Consider the following 18,224-nt stretch of genomic DNA (forward strand, 5'->3'; position numbering starts at 1 on the left):
AATAGATATAAAGGCAGATAAGTGCTTTGGTTGTTACCCGTTAGTTATAAATTAACAATGAAATGATAAGGGAAATAAGAAACAGGACCACTAAGTGAGAGCCAGAGACAAATATTTAGGGATACTCTGTGGTTTTTCCTATACGGGATGGCGGAGGGCCATAGTGGCTTTGCAAAGAATACATAAGCAAATAGGAGTGTTGGTTGACTGATCTCGATGCAGCAGTTGAATTTGTAGAATGTGGGGTTGTGATGTGGGGACATCGGAAATGTTTGGCTGTGATTAAAGTGAGTTGCGACTCGGCTGCTCCACTGGAAGATGGTTGTGCATGTGAATGGTGAGCTGCGCAGCAGATTTGCACACACTCATGGAGGGTAGAGCATTTGTTTTGCTGTGAATACCTCACGAGAGGTGAGCGCACTGTGCGTTCGTGACTGCCTCCATGCGAGAGGTGAAGGGGGGCTGCAGAGCATGGTCTGAGGTGTGCCCGGCCGGGTGTCTGGCACACTACTGTGTGGCAATTGTCTCCATGTTATGGCTTACTGGGGTCCCGCGGGGAGGAAGAGAGTGTTTGCAGGCAAGACCGGCCACAATGCTATGCAAACGATGTATTCCTCTTCACCCGGGAAAAATAGAGGCCAGCCTGAGGCAACTCCCCACTGGGTACCTGATGTCACACCGGTTGGGTACAGGGAACTACCTCACCTTGCTTGAGAACAAACAGAATGCTGGACTTTCGCGGACCACTCCGTTATGGAAATTGCAGTTACGCTGGGAGGAGCAGGGGATCTGCTTCTGTGAAAATCCCAACACAATTTATGGATGTTGATGCCCGGGAGAAAGGGGAGGAGTATTCCGTTTGAATACACGGCTAGAGCACCCCCACGTGGATGAGAGAAGAACAGGAAATCAAAACGTGGGATAACTTTGAGATATCAATTCTGAATAGAAATATACATTAATATTTAAGGTTGTATTTTCACTGTCAATATGTTCACTGTGTATAATTTAAACTGTTGCCTGTTGTAATATATCTATTTCTTTTTTCATGAGTGACTGGGAGGAGCAGTGGGAGGAGGACCAAAGGTGCCTCATGAGGGACATTAGGTCGAGACTCCCACCTCCTAAGGAACAGGTGTCAAGGTCAAGACCTGGAGGCCAAATCCCGCTTGTCGCATGATTTTATGTGGCCCGTAAAGGTAAATCGTGTCGACTTCCATGAGTCTTGTGTAAATACGTACCAAAAATTTTGTATTGTCATATATATGAAAACTGCGTTTTTGTGTTTACCAACATGAACAATTGTGGAAAACTAATTTCCCTTGATTTCTGATTCCAAAACTCATTAATATATTTTGTGTGTAAATGTGATGAGGTGATTAAAGTTTTTATGTTTTCACAGTCCTAACAGCCCTCTAAGGGGAAACCAAAACTACAGAGAAGAAAGTTAGTATTTGAACAACCTGCTATATTGCAAGTTCTCCCACTTAGAAAGGATGGAGGGGTCTGAAATTTTCATCGGAGATGCATGTCCACTGTGAGAGAGATAATCAAAAAAAAAAAAAAGAAAAATCCAAAAATCATAATGTATGATTTTTTCAACAATTTATTCGTGTGATACAGCTGCCAATGAGTATTTGAACACCTGAGAAAAAACAATGTTAATATTTGGTACGGTAGCCTTTGTTTGGAATTGCAGAGGTCAAACGTTTCGTGTAGCTGTTCACCGGGTTTGCACACACTGCAGGAGGCATTTTGGCCCACTCCTCTACACAGAACCACTCTAGATCAGACAGGTTTCTGGGCTGTTGCTGAGAAACAGGGAGTTTCAGCTCCCTCCAAAGATTTTCTATTGGGTTTACATCTGGAGACTTAGCTAGGCCACGCCACAACCTTGATTTCCTTCTTACGGAGCCACTCCTTGGTTTTCCTGGCCATGTGCTTCGGGTCATTGCCATGTTGAAAGACCCAGCCACAACCCATCTTCAATGCTCTGACAGATGGAAAGAGGTTGTTCCCCAAAATCTCAGAATACACGGCCGCGGTCATCCTCTCCTTAATACAGTGCAGTTGCCCTGTCCCAGAAAAACAGCCCTAAAGCATGATGCTACCACCCCCATGCTTCACAGTTGGGATGGTGTTCTTGCGATGGAATTCATAATTTGTCTTCCTCCAAACACAGTTAGTGGAATTCTGACCAAAAAGTTCCATTTTGCTCTCATCTGACCACAACTTTCTCCCATGACTCCTCTGTATCATCCAAATGGTCATTGGCAAACTTAAGATGGGCCTTGACATGTGCTGGTTTAAGCAGGGGAACCTTCCGTACCATGCATGATTTCAAACCATGATGTCTTACCAACAGTCACATTGGAAACAGTGGTCCCAGCTCTTTTCAGGTCATTGATCAAGTCCTGTCATGTCATCCTGGGCTGGTACCTCACCTTTCTCAGGATCATTGAGACCCCACGAGGTGATATCTTGCATGGGGCTCCACTCCGATTGAGATCGACCGTCATGTTTAGCTTCTTCCATTTTCTCATGATTGCTGGTGTCTATGCAGCTAACAACATCACAGAGATGAATTTGATTCAGGAAAATACATGGAGTGGAGGTAGACCTTTAAAGGCGGAATAACAGGTCTTTGAGGGTCAGAATTCTAGCTGATAGACAGGTGTTCAAATACTTATTTGCAGCTGTATCACACAAATAAATAGTTTAAAAAATCATACATTGTTATTTCTGGATTTTTCTTTTCAGATTAACTCTCTCACAGTCGACATACACCTACGATAAAAATTTAAGACCCCTCAATGATTTCTAAGTGGGAGAACTTGCAGTACAGCAGAGTGCTCAAATACTGATTTTCTTCACTGTATTTGTATTGAATACCAAATAGAATAATCATGATAATGAAGAATAAAATAATGAAATAAATAATAATGAAAAAATATACATGGAAAACAAATAAAGAACAAGAACCAGCAATTCCACATTTCTTTCTTTTATCTAGTTATACCTACATAACAGTTCGATTTAAACACTCCATGAATGTTTATTTTCAACCGATGAAATACATTTGTCAGTTTAAACCATCACCTCTCCCTCTGCCTCACTTCACTCTATTGGCGACCACCGCCCTAACGCTCTTACTGGTCGCTATCGTAACGTTTAAACATGCCTTCAAAATAAACCCCACGAAAATGAATTTAAAGTGCCTGCAAATTTTAACTAATCATAAGGCTAAATCAATGGAAGCCCTGAGCTTGTTTCTCCGCAACGAGATGGTCTCATCTGCGGGTAATGAGAAACAATGACACCCGAAGTCCAATTTATTACGTTGTTTTGTTTGGGTTGCTGTCACTGCAGAAAAAAAAATGCTTCACACATGGGATGTTGGAAATGGCAATAGGGTTTTCAGTGCTTTGGTGGCGATTTTCGTTTATTCTGCTATGACTTTAATCCAGAACATCAGCAGTCGTTGACCGTTATCATTTTCCCCTTAAAGGGGAAATTCAGTGCTTGCATTAACAGTGTATCCAATAGGTCATGTAATATGTAACCTATTTAAACAATGTAATGTTAAATACTCTCTCATTTAATAGTGTTTTGAGAAGATTTTTACCGACAATTGCAAATTTTCAGGAGCGTTTCCATTTTTGCGAGTCACATGATCTCCGTGGGGGTATGTGATGTGTACTGTGTATCAAGAAATACCAGTATCGCTTGATCGGGAAGACGGAGGAATACTTCCATACAGATTTGAACCTGTGGCTGTAATTAATGTTGAATATTCGGATGGTTCTTCGGGCGGAATGACGCTGAGTCTGACAACTCAAAGGCCAACGTGCGACATAAGTGCGTAAACAAAGCCCAGTTGGAGCTCTTGGCCGGCATCCGCAGATGGTTCTTTGGACGGGAATGACGCGGAGTCTGACGAGTGAGCTCCGGCAGCCGCCGCGAGCCAAGTTTCCAGGCGGTGGAGGCCATTAGCTCTGGATGGCGAAGCTAGGCTAAAAGCCTCCGCTGCCACCGAAGGCGGTGGCCGCGAGCCGAGGTTCTAGGTGGTGGCGACTGTTAGCCCTGGATGCCGAAGCAGCGGAGGCCTTTAGCCTAGCTTCGATGTCCAGGGCTAACAAAGTAGGCAGCGGAGGCCGTTAGCCCTGGACGCTGAAGTTAGGCTATAGGCCTCCGCCACCACCGAAGCTTGGCTAAAGGCCTCCGCCGCCTGAAAGCTCGGCTCGCAGCCTGCAGCCGGAGCTCACTCGTCAGACTCTGAAGAACCATCCGCAGATGCCAGTCCAGAGCTCCTGGGAGCCTTTGTTTACGCACTTATGTCGCACGTAGGCCTCCGAGTCGTCAGACTCCGCGTCATTCCGTCCGAAGAACCATCCGAATATTCAACATTAATTACAGCCAGATGTTCAAATCTGTATGAAAGTATTTCTCCGTCTTCCCGATCAACCGATACTGCTATTTCTTCATCAGATGAGGATAAATCAGAGAAATCAGCACTGAGCATCATGGTGACCCATGTAATTGAGCGTTTGGAACGGCACGGTACATGTCACACACGCCCACGTACATCATGTGACTCCATCATGTGACTAACCCCTGAAAATTCATCACTGTCCACAAAAATTTTCTCAAAACACTTATAAATGAAAGAGGATTTAACATCACTTTGTCAAAATAGGGTACATATTATATGACCTATATGATACAGTGTTTATGCAAAGCACTGGATTTCTCGTTTAAGTGACAGATTGAATTTATTGAGCGGGCTGAATAAGTAAGCCAGTTTTGCGACCCATTCCTCATTCCTGAAATGTCATGCCAGTGGCGACTTATTTTCGGAGGGAAATATTTGCAGCAGCTCTCATAATTCAAACGCTCTTGCGAACGAGTTCCCTCTGGATAACTATCTTATTTCCCTGTATAAGAGAAGCCGTGTGTGCTCCGCGTCCATCTCCTCATAAAGCGCCTAAAAAAGGCACGAGTAAGGTTATGGGCTTTGATATGGTAAATAACTTTCTTTTTCTTGGAAGTTGTAGGTACTTCTTCTGTCACTTCACCGGGCCTTTTACCATTCAAAAAGAAAGTTTCCAAAGACATCTGTTTTGTACTCATTTTGCTTGCTTGTGGGGGTAAATTTTGGCACTCAAGTGACTGAGATGTAACCAAGAGACCTAGAGAATCCGGTCATTTTTCAAAATAAAAGATAGTTCAGACTCGGATAAGGAATACAACGTAACTAATTAATTATTTCTTCGTGGCCCAGTACCAATTGATCCACGGACTGGTACTGGTCCGCGGCCCGGTGGTTGGGGAACACTGACTTATGTTACATGTGAATTCAGACTAACGTCCCCTCTGTTAAAACCGGCAAAATACGACAAGGCAGTTGTATTGCATTTCTGACAATTTAATCTCACACACATCTACACAACACAAACATGATAGAATAGCTAACACAAAATAGGTGTTCAAGATCAGAGTAGTTGAGCCACAATGACGAAGAGTCACCAATGTTGAATGAGTGTTCCCAAACAAGCGAGAATTCCTAGTGAACAAAAGTTCCAGGTGGTCCTAAAACAAAAGGCAGCAGGTGCCCATGTAGTTAGTGTTCCAAGCAGCGTAGTTTCCCAGAGCAGCGGTAAGGTCGTAAGAAGAAGCCCGGTTGTGCGTCTTTCTCATCCTTAAATAGGTAATGCTTGAAACATTGCAGACTTCCATGTCACAAAGGGCACAAAGAGTTTGCGTCACATCAATGAAAATATTGTGTGACACAGGGGCGTGAAAAACAGCATGTAGAAAGAGCATTCCAGGATATACCATGTCAGGAAGTGCTTGTCAGAACAGCTCAGGGGAGGCTCTCTGTAGTCGCTGAAACGAATCCTCTGTGGGTGTTAGACCCTCTGGGAGAGTCGTGCAAATTGACAATTCTCATGGTCCCAGACTGCCCCATAAACCTGTTGGGAAGAGATGGATTGTAAAACTAGGACTAGGTTTAGTTACCTCTCCGACAGGAAATATAGAAGTAAAAAGAAGAAAGGAATCACTAGAAGGACAGTTGAATGTCTTACAAAATAGAAACCCAGCACTCTATTTTTACACCTTAGGTAATCTAAACAAACGTCCCACAAGAACAGGACATCTCTTGCTGCAAACAGGTCGAGACATGATTGAACAACCACAAAATGAAATAGGAAGTGACTCTCTGCATGTGACTATGTAGTGTAAGATGAACTAATCACAGCCCACATCAGCCAAAATCAGGATTGATGACTTGTACTCAGATGGTATATCAGTAGTGGTGGCAGGAACAAGACTAACTGACAAATTAAATCCATTACACAAGGAATGGACACTACCACACATATTGTACAAACAAACTGAACAGGAGTGGAAGAGATTTGGACAATTTGTATAGACAACATTAAATGTTTCTGATTGGACAGAAAAAGTACCAGATTTGGATTGGGATGACTGAATTGTACAGAAAATCACTTTATTGGACAATGTAAAACTATCTGAGACCAGATGTTGCTGTATTTATCGTGGTATCAGTGTGGTATCAGGAAAATCAGTGACACATGCAGAGGTACTACAAAATTTGCTCATAGCAGTTCAACTCTCAAAAGAAATAGCAATATGTAAATGTGCAGCACACACTTCAAATACAGACTAAGTATCATTAGGAAATGCATTTGCAGATAAAACAGCAAAAGAAGTAGCAGCCAAAACCTTTATGGGATTAGCTGACCATGTAACAAATGAAGACATACATTTGGATGATGTGTTAATCAAAATGCAACAACAGATCTTACCAGCAGAACAAAGAGTTTGGGAAAATAAAGGTGCTACATTACAAAATTGGATTTATGTCACCACAGATATAAAACCCATTCTACTAAAAAATCTTTTTTAAGTGGGCGGAAAAATTGAGCCATGGGAAGTCTCATGTCTCAACAGGGGGGGATGGTAGCCATGGTACAAACGCATTATAGGACCTATGGATTTAACTTCTATGCAAAAATGTTTCGTCAAGCTTGTTTGACCTGTGCTCATAATCTACAAGGGAATGTGTGTCTAAAACGTGGTCAGTTTCCTCTGGCTAGAAAGCAAGTTTCTTTCGGCTTGTCCCCTTAGGGGTCGCCACAGTGTGACATCTCAAATGAACGCCCATATTTGTTTGGCACAGATTTTACGCCAGATGCCCTTCCTGATCCAACCCCTCTTGGGGAGCAGAGGCCCCAGTGAAATACGAACTCACGACCCCTGGTTTACCAAACCAATGGTCTAACCACTGAGCTATGGGGCCTCAGCTTACATATCTATTTCAGAAAATACACATGGATTTCACTGAACCAAACAAAGGAATAAATTGTTTAGTCATCATCATTGTTCTTTTAAAATATATAGAAGTGTTCCCAGCTAAACAACCTGATGCACTAACAGTAGCTAAAGCATTACGCAAAGACATCTTCCCAATGGAACACACTTTGTAAACAAAGTGATTGACAAAAAAGGACTCATGTTCCACATTAACCGGAAATGAATGGAAGAAACACAGACCATGGACACAATGAATACATTTAGTCAAACTATACATACACTACAAGCATGACAGGTCTCGTTCCAGTCAAAACACTGTTTAGGAGACCATACAAATTGCAGATATTTTCCACACAATGAGAGAGACGAATGAAGAAAAAAAACACACGCACATAAACACACATACAAGTGGGAAAGTCCCTTTCAGGAGTTATTGGCAAACCCAACAGCTTTAAAAAATAGCAAAAAAGGAATACTTAAGTTCATTTGTCTAATGTAAGAAGGTTATTGATTTTGACACCATTGTAATACTAAAAACAAAATTGTTTTTATTGGCCAAGTGAATAAAACAACCAGACCGAGGTATTCAGGGCAGTGAGACTGCTGTCATAATGGTGAATCAACAGTTAAGTTTTGCTGTTGGGTGTTGGATGAAAACACTCTCCATTATTTATATTTTTCTGTTCGAGTGGTATCTGTGGGAACCACCCAAGTTCCCAGAAAAACTAATTGGATAGCTACGTATATAAAAAAAATAATTTGAGTTAATTAATATGACACTGTAAAATGTAAAACCACATTCTTAACAATAATCATGCCATGAGAGTTGCAAGTGTTAAAATATGTGTACCTGTGAATTGAACTAGGGCTTTTGTGTTTTCCTAAAATCCTCAATTCCCTGTGTAGATTTATGCAGGTCACAAACTACAATAATCTGCCTTTGCGACAGTTTTGAGGTTAAAGGGAGTGACCGCTTATTTAAACTCTAAAATAGATGTAGAAAAATATTTTCAAATCGCAACAGGCATTTCTGGACAAAATATTAATTGGCTCCTTATAGTAAAACAAGCAGCAAAAACTTGTTCAAAAGATTTTGTTTGCACGGGTCCACAGATTATACCAGTCCGATTACCTGATAACGAAAAAACAAAAAAATGTTTTCTAATGACGTGTCACCTGGAAATTTCACATGCATCAAATTGATAGGAACTGGAAACAAATTAGGAAATTTGTCAGGATTGTAAAATCATTTTCATGATTAATAACTCGAACCCATTGTCACATAGCGACATCTTGTGGTGGTGTGGCAGTAAAAGTCTTTTTCATAAAGATAATAAAGAAAAAAATGTAACGGGTTACTGTGCTTTAATAACTCTTATTTTCATTTACCTATTCATCTTATGTACGTTTAAATTAACATATACTGTACATGCAGTTTTACCTGCACATTCGAATAAACTGAGGAGCTGAATGACATGGACAAAATAGCAGAAACACATGGATACACCTTGCACATTGTAAAAGGTCATCTCAGCTGAGTCACCTAAAGGGAAAGGTGGGCGAAGCCCAGCATAAGGTGGGTGCAGATTTCTAGTATCTGAAAATACCCGAAGGCTGGTGGAGTGACTAAAAGACACTGAACTCATTTTGGGTTGACTTGGTCGATAGGACTCCAAAATGGCTAAATAATATGGTAGCACGTTGGGCTGCAATGTTGACAGCCGTATTGGTATTTTTTGTTCATGTGGTACCTTTGGGCACCTCTACAGCTGACAAAAACATATAACAACAGAACCAATAATTATACTCAGTTAACTAGGCCTACCACACATAAGAGGTGCAACCTCATTTCAAATAACATTGATAAACAACTATGTGGCAGTCACCGAGGCATGAAGGCAGGACTCCATGTGTGCCTTCTAATGAATCATTTAAGCACAATTGTAATTCCTTGGCCGAGTCTAATTGAACACCCAAACAAAGGGACTCTATAAGGAATAAGGTATCGATCAAATAAATAGTATCTGACAAATAATGTACAAGACTCAAGATTGAATACCCTGGTGGTGGACGAAGATAACAGATGGAGCCCCTCCTGGGGAACATCATCATACTCTCAGCATCACAAACACCTAATGATCTTGCTTAAAACAGAAACAGCCCTTACAATACAGGTAAATGTAACTAAAGGTTCAATTATTCCCCCGGCTTTTAAGCCTTCTGCCACATATTGCTGGGTATTCCATCTATGGGCATATGCTGAGGGAAAGCCAATTTAACACTACCCTAAACACAAATACCATACAAAAGAGTCTGCATACTTTAGAGGGACTTGAAGTGTTTCAACCAAAAAAAGCGTGATGAACATAGTTTTGCAGTGACAGGTATTTCACAAATGGGAAACACGTGGTTGTTATTAATGGAGAGTGTGGCTAACACCTGCATGGGCCCTAGGCACTACTATGTGTCATTGCGGGAGAAATCCCAACACAGTGGAAAATGGACTAGTGCTTATCGAACAACTAAGGCAGTAAATGACAAACCCATATTTTCTATTTATGTTGCATTGGCTAACTTCTCCCTTGTTAACTTTACAATGACAGATGTTAGGGTGGGAAGTCTCAACAAAACATGGTGTCATGATATCCATCGGCAAACTGTGTGGGTGGTGGTGTGTTGGTCAAAAGTAGTATGACACACTGATAAATGCATCAGGAACATGTACATTGGTGTCACTGCTCTTACCTGTGACTTTGTTTCCATCCACAGCAGAGGATATACAATTGGCTGCATCCATCTTTGGACCTCCCTTCGGTTTCTCCAAAAGGTGAAGGTCCTCTTGGAAAGATGGAGATCCGAGATACATTGATGCGATTGGCATCCTACGAGGGATATCAGATGAGTATACAGTAAATTGGCTCACTCGATTGCTGCAGGATGGGATGGAATGGAATGGGGTGATGGATAACCCCAAATAAAAATGTTAACAGAATCAACTACATCAATTACAATGTACAGAAACTAGGTAACAATACGGAAGCAGGCTTTATTGCCAGAAGAGAAAAACTAGCTGCAACCTCACTCATGGCAATCCAGACCCACATAGCGGTCGACGTGCTCCTGGCAAAGAAGGGTGGCATCTGCTCCCTGTTCGGCGACCAACGTCGTACGTTTGTTCCAAATAACACCGCACCTGATGGGTCACTCACAAGGGCCATTCAAGGCCTATGCACCCTGACCCACAAGAAGAAGGAGCCATCTGGTGTAAACACATCAGCCTGGTCTGAGTAGTGGGAAAAAATGTTTGGCAAATATAAAAACTTGGTGTTCTCTGTCCTAGTTTCTAGAGCTGTGTTTGCAGCTATTCTTACATTGTGTTGATTTTGTTGTATTCCCTGCATAAGGGCATTACTTACCCAACTTATAATCACTGCTATTGCCCTGACAAATTCAAAATTGTCAGAAATATATCCACTTCTGGCACAGCTGGGTGATGACAGTGATATTGTTGACCACGATTATGCCGTTATGAATTCTCTTCCAGACCTATTCCCTTCCAGTCTCAAAGGACCTTAAGTGTGGAACAAACATCTCCTCCATCCTCCGAAAAGTCCAGCAGAGGATGTACTTCTTGCGGTTTCTGAGGAAGCACGGCCTGTTACGAGAGCTAGTGAGACAGTTCTACACAGCGGTCATCCAATCAGGACTGTGTACCTCCATCACAGTCTGGTTTGGGGCCGCCACAAAAAAAGGACAAACTCAGTCTGCAAAGGACAATCAAAACCACTGAATGGATTGTCAGCAACACGCTACCCACTATCGAGGACTTACTCACAACGCGAACTCGGTCTAGAGCAGGCAGGATCCTTTCGGACCTTCCAAATCCTGGCCACCAGCTCTTCCAGCTCCTTCTGTTGGAAAATTGCTAGAGATCAATCAAAGTGAAAAGTATTAGCCATTCAAACAGTTTTTCCCTATGGAAATTAAAGGTCTCATCCAGAGGACTTATATTTTATTTATATATCACACAAACATAGCTAATTTTTCATAAAAAAAAATATTGGAAAAATTCCCAACACAACAGAAATGAAATAAATTAGCGTCAAAGTGCACATTTTCTTTGGAATCCAAAAGCCCCCAGTAGCTGTTTCAAACCGAGGCTCTGTTGACGCTGCTTCCGTGTGACATCCTGTCTAGACAATCCCAGTAAAGAAAATGGTGTCGTATAGAAACAGTCATTCTGCGAGTGGGATCTCGAGGAGATAGATAGCAGTGATGAAGGAGTTTTTATGGACTGCTTTGTAAAGAGATAGGAAGTGAAGAGGAGGAATTTTCTGATTCTTCCCATGTTCGAAAAACATCCCATGTGGGTATAATTCAACCATACTTGTTCGAACCGGAGATGAAAAATGCAACACAAGGACGGTATTCAGCGAGACCTGACAAGGTTGACCTGGAACTTCACTCCCAAAACATAGACTGGTAAGTGCCTCGAGAAATCTACAGTACACCTTGTTGATGAAATAATCTAATTCAAACAAACGTCTGATGCTGCTTTTCCTGACTGTGTGCTTTGGGTCATTGTCATGTTGAAAGGCCCAGACACGACCCATCTTCAATGCTGTGACTGAGGGAAAGAGGTTGTTACCAAAATCTCACAACACATGGCCGTGGTAATCCTCTCCTTAATTCAGTGCAGTCGTCTTGTCCTATGTGCAGAAAAACACCCCCAAAGCATTAAGCTACCACCCCCATGCTTCACAGTCAGGATGGTGTTCCTGGGATGGAACTCATTTTTCGTCTTCCTCCAAACTAGGGTGGTGGCATTATGACCAAAAAGTTCAATTTTGGTCTCATCTGACCACAAAACTTTCTCCTTTGTATCATCCAAATGGTCATTGGCAAATTTAAGATGGGTCTTGACATGTGCTGGTTTAAGCAAGGGAACCTTCCGTGCCATGCATGTCTTTGAGGGTCAGAATTGTAGCTGATAGACAGGTGTTCCAATACTTATTTGCAGCTGTATCACACAAACAAATCGTTAAAAAAATCATACATTGTGATTTCCGGATTTTTCTTTTTAGATTATCTCTCTCTGAGTGGACATCCACCAACGATGAAAATTTCAGACCCCTCCATGATTTCTAAGTGGGAGAACTTGCAATATAGCAGGGTGTTCAAACACTTATTTTCTTATGTGTATATTTTCTACACTGTATATGCTACAATTGTGTCAAATTCTTCAAAACTTTAATTTGACGATCATTGCTATGCAGATGACAGTTATATTTAACAGTGTATCCAGATGACTACAGTTCAATTGAGGTATTGTGCTGCTCTCTAAAAGCAGATAAATAATTGGATGAGCAAATTTTTTTCTTTATTTTAATCACAACAAAACTGAGACAATTGTTTTTGGCAATAAAGAAAATAAATTGCTGTTAGTACTCACCTAGACTCCTTATCTTTAAAAACCAAAAACCAAGTCCAAAACCTTGGTGTTCTGATGGATTCCGACCTGACTTTCAACAATCTTACCAAGTCAATTACAAAAAACTGACTTCTACCATCTGAAGAACATATAGAGAGTGAATGCTTGTATGTGTTAAGCAGACCAGGAAAAGCTCATACGTGCTTTTATCTTAATTAAACCTAAATACTGTCATGGTCTTCTGACTGGGCCCCCCCAAAAAGAGCATTAAACAGCTGCAACTCATTCAGAATGCTGCAGCTTGGGTTCTGACCAGAACAAAGAGGTCAGAGCATATAATTCCAATTGTAAAGTCCTTACACTGGGCTTCCAGTCAGCATTAGAATACACTTTAAAGTTCTGCTATTGGACTATGAATCACTAGATGGTTTGGGTCCTGAATACATGAAAGAAATATAAACCCAGTAGAGCTCTGAGAGTCCAAGGCAAACATGGTGAAGCAGCATTTAGCTATTATGCTGCACACAAATGGAAGAAGTTGTGAGCAGAGATGACGTCAGACCCAAGTGTGAATATTTTTTAATCCCGGTTGAAAACTATTCTTTTTTTGTCATGCTCCCAAAATATTTTCAAAAAGTCATTAGAGCACATAATAATTTGGTATAAATTAAAAAAAACATTGTGTAGTCATATACGGGTACTTAAAGTGGTAAAAAAATATATACCTTTACATTTCAATATGATATGTTACACATTTATATGTATTCCGATAATGTGCGACGGCAACCTGAGCTTCCTGACCTGCTCGCGGTAGTTTGCCATTTTACGATGATTAGAGTAACATATTTGTTGTTCGTGCACCAAATATCAGCAACGGCTTCCCGTGAGTTTCTTTTAACTAAAACTAAGACAAAAAATGTCGACTACAAGGGCTAGTTATGCAGCTGCTTTTAAAAGAAAAGTGTCATCTTTCCTGCCGAAGATGTGGGCAACTCTGAAGCAGCGCAGCTATACAAAACAATGAAAGCTCAAATTAAGTAGAAAGCGTAATGGCCACATTATAAAAACCGGGAGTACTATCACAACTAATTTCTTAACTTTTTTTAATGTGCCCATAATGCTCATTTCTACATAGTTTGAGGTCTCGTTGTTTTGATAGTGACCTAATGCTATAGAAGACCTGCTCCAGATTGTAGCTGATCGATGGGCAAGAGGCTGCGTCATTAGCACTGTGGAGCTTCGCCTCAAAGTGCTGACAATAATCAGGCCTAAAGGGACCCAAGACTCTTAGGATTAAAAAAAATGGTTCCATACAAATGCCATTTATGGCACAGGATGACATGCTGCAGGAGGAAGATGGGATTGCTGTTCAAGATGCAATGCAGGGAGCAGCGGAAATGGACCAAGTCATTAATGATGAGTTCCACAGCGATGCACCAAAGGTACCGACTATGGATCTTTTTCAGACTGGAGATGAGTCAGATGCTTCTTTTCAAGGCTTGGCCAAGGATGTGTAATGTAGTGGATAAACTATACTACACGCAAATGTTTAATGGAGAAATATTTAATGCAAAAAAATGCTTTGCATTGCAAGTCAAACAATGTTAAAGTCTTTATTTATTTAAGACTCTCATATGCGTTACCAACAGTATTAATAAAATGTTTACCATCATCGAGCATTCATTTTAATTGACTTGGGGATTTGGTTCTGACAATTACAGTGACCAGAACAACGGTGTCCTGTGGCCTGTCAAGATATATATATTACCGCTACATCAGCAGATGCACAAAGATTATTTTTAATGATTGTTGCAAAGTCACTTTTTTTAAAAACAATACGAGTACAAACAATAAACGTAAAAACTCGTATAATAGCAATACAGATAATTCCCAATATTTTGAGCATACTGATAGCAGCGAATTGGTGTTGCACATTTTATCTTGGTAGAAGAATTTTCATAATGATTTTATACATGAGAAATTATGGTGTTTACAATTTTAATGATTTCTTGCACAGTCTGCTGTTTTTAATTGTACTTTGCTTTTTTATATATATATTTTATTATGTTTCTCGTTTTTTCCCCCATTTCAAATGTTTCATTTCCTTGCAATCAAATGCCTTTAATCCTGTAAAGCCCATTGAGTTACTTTGTGTATGAAATACGCTATATAAATACATTTGGTTTGCTTTGCATTGCTTTGCTTTGACAAATTTCAAAGGGCATAAATTAGTGGGAGTGTTGATAGTGACTAAAAACTCAAATTGATTCATCTTGTAAGTTTGAAACATGTACAAAATTGCTGCTTTTTTGGAGGGGAATTCTAAAGAACAGAGTCTAAATCTGAACTATACACATTCATTTGTTCACTAATTACAACCAGCATCTTGATCACCCCTGCATGAGTACAAACTAAAATGTCCCCCATCCAGGAAATGCGTCTGTCTTTGACATGAAATTGATCAAGAATTGATTTGGAACAAGATATGAAGGTAAGATATGAATGATTGCAGACAATCAGGGGGCTACAGCAGCTATGCCTTTTCGTTTCAGGCTCACCTTTCTGTTTCTTTGATGTTGTAAATTCTGGCTTTAGTGGGGTTTAGAGTGTGTGGATGTGTGTAAGTGTACAAACATGTGCATGCATGTGTGTGTTTGACGAGGCAGAGGAGAGGGTGAAGAAAGCACAATGAAGCTCAACACAAATACAAACAAAGCTTGGTAGTATCAGCTATGTTATAACACACCACCCCTCAAAAAAAATCTCTTCTTTTTTTCTTCGCCAAAACTAGATCCACACTCTTTCCTTACTCGATGACTGCATAAGATAAATCAGCAAAAAACAAAAGTTAGTTACCCTCCGATGACCTTTCCCATATATTACACTGCAACCTGATGGGTTAACCAAGAAGCTTCATTGAAAGCTATCATTCTATGTATTAGAGTTATTGTTAATATATTTATTATGGACTTGCAACAAAGCCAAAGTATCATCCTTGCTTCGAAGAGTCTTGTTCACAGGACGAACTCCTACACACAGGTGCAACAGTATCTTCCTACAAGTGGCCAAGGGCAACTCCATCATAACCAAAGAATGTGACACATCATCACCAAAACTGTACCTTTGTTCATTTCATCTGCTCACCCCTCCTTTAGACCTTGTCTGTTTTCTAATTAAAAAAAAAAAAAAGAGTATGTGAGAGGCTGGTTCAGAACATGTTTGGAGACTGTAACTGGCCTGTCTCTCACGTCCTCCTGATCAGAAGAAAGACGACTTCTTGTGTGTTATTTGTGCAACTATTCCAGCAAGTTAGGTGATAAACCTAACACTCTAATATCCCAAACACTGCCTGGGGAACATTTAATGGATTATTAATATATTAAATGCATGAAAAATAGTTACACAAGGGCCCCTTTGTCAGCTCTTCCACTGCATGTGGAAAGAAGAATACAGCCTGCGAACCATCAATTTACAAGCATCCTACTTCGGTGGCCCATCATAAAAGCTGCTCATAATTTTATGGCTTCATTCATGGCCCACACTGTAAAGGAAGGCAATATTTCCTCATAATTCTCTGGCTTTTTTTTTTTTATTTGACATTTTTAAGCCGCCACTGCAATCATAGTGGTGCTACTGGCCCTAGCATGAAGGACAAGAAGGGGGGCACTGACAAGCAGTTGTATGACAGAGTGATAGTGTGTGCCTGTAACAGGCTGTACACACGCACAAACATGCATGTGTACACATGCACATGCATGTGCACACACACATACGCACAGACACAAGCACTCAGTAACCCCCATCTCTTTTCACAGTTGTGCTTATATCCCTCATTAAGAATTCTGATCAGTTAGTTGAAGATTGAAGTGCAAATTCAAATTCAAACTCAGTGTTCCCTATGGAGAGGTAAATCTTAAAGAGCCAATTTCTTTTTCAAAGAAAATGTAGGTATGTTTGAACATTTATATTAAAATGTGCTCTGATTGGTTTCACTGGATAACTCAAAACAAAGGGCTTATTCTCTCGCAGACTTATTTTTTCAGGATAATTCAAATGTAGTAAAGGGCTGTTATTGTCTAGGCCTTTGTTAGGCTTTTTTAATATATGTAAGTAATAACTTTTTCCACTCCTGTTTTTTTTCAGTCACAAAAATAGTACGGTATCACAAAAAATATTATTTACATGCTTTGAAAAGAACAGACTGGATACCAGAAAGTCAGATATGTTTTTATCTTATTTTTGCAACCAAAAGTAGGATTTAAATAGCATATGATTTTATGGCACTTAATTTTCATTAGAGATTTGCAAAAAAAAAAAAGTTAGAATGATTTTCAGCATTATCTACAAATACATCCATTTAAGGTTCTCAGGAGAGGTGAAAAGTAGTCTGCTATTTAATAAAGAAAGTATTCACTCTTAAATCATGAAAGACTCATAGGGGATCCTGGGTTTACGGCTTTTTGGTCCAATTTGACATACGAGATTTGGTCTGTGTGTATATTTAAAGCCATCGGTATGAGTTCAAATTCAGCTTGAGGCTAGATTCTCTGGATAATGTCATCCTACTCAAATGCTATTTAGTGTTTATTATCTAAACAATATAGACTAAAATTAATGGTAAAATATTTTGAGTTTCATTTGCATACCAAGTATCAATTGCAACTTGACAACAGTGACAGTGCAGACCTGCTCACCAGAAGTACAGCCCTCCATCCATACTCCCCGTACTCACTAGGGTCACGACCATGCTGGAGATTAATGAGTGAATGAATTGTGCTCCATTACATTTTATTTCTTGAACTCTCTTGAGGAGTATGTTCCACACACTAAGTCACCATCTTATCCAGTGTGTGAAAAAGAAGGAATTTTCTGAAGATGAAAAGCACAGACTAATGCAATGCCTTGCAAAAATAATGAAACCACTGGCCAGTTCTAGAAAGTCACCTGTGTGTCTGCGTGCGTGCGTGTGTGTGTGCGTGTGTGCGACCCAGAGACTCAGTGGGTTAACTGATTCCTTCAGATAAATTTCAGAGGGACTGAAATGGTGGATCAGGTGTTGGCATACTTACTGGGTTGTCCCAAGGCTTGATGCCTGAACAGGGAGTCCTCGGTCTACAACCGAGCCCCAGTCCTCCACTAGCGACATAACCCGAATTTTGGTGTAGATCGGATTTCAGCGTTAAAGTCAAATTTTGCGATGACAGCTGGGATTGGCTTCAGCACTCCCGAGACCCTTGTGAGGATAAGCATCTTAGAAAATGGATGGCGGGATGGATGTCAAACACCAACATGATAACAATAAAAATCGACTCTACAGAGTACCAAGACCATAGGCCAGTAATTAAAAAAAAATTGTGCTCTCTCACACAGTCAAACTACAGTACTAGTTGAACCAAGTTTTGTCTTGTATGGCATAATTCCCATCTAATGCCACACAAAAATACATTATTTGAAG

General features: G+C 40.4%; 1 long non-coding RNA gene across 1 annotated transcript; it reads left to right on the forward strand.

Annotated features, from left to right (window-relative positions):
• The first annotated feature begins 1,056 nt into the window (after positions 1-1,056).
• Positions 1,057-11,225, forward strand: LOC133504704 (uncharacterized). Its single transcript, XR_009796060.1, has 3 exons — positions 1,057-1,199; positions 10,108-10,247; positions 10,883-11,225. It is a non-coding gene; the product is annotated as an uncharacterized LOC133504704 (long non-coding RNA).
• Positions 11,226-18,224: the final 6,999 nt, after the last annotated feature.

Source organism: Syngnathoides biaculeatus, chromosome 8 (assembly GCF_019802595.1).
Source record: "Syngnathoides biaculeatus isolate LvHL_M chromosome 8, ASM1980259v1, whole genome shotgun sequence".
Lineage (NCBI taxonomy): Eukaryota > Metazoa > Chordata > Actinopteri > Syngnathiformes > Syngnathidae > Syngnathoides > Syngnathoides biaculeatus.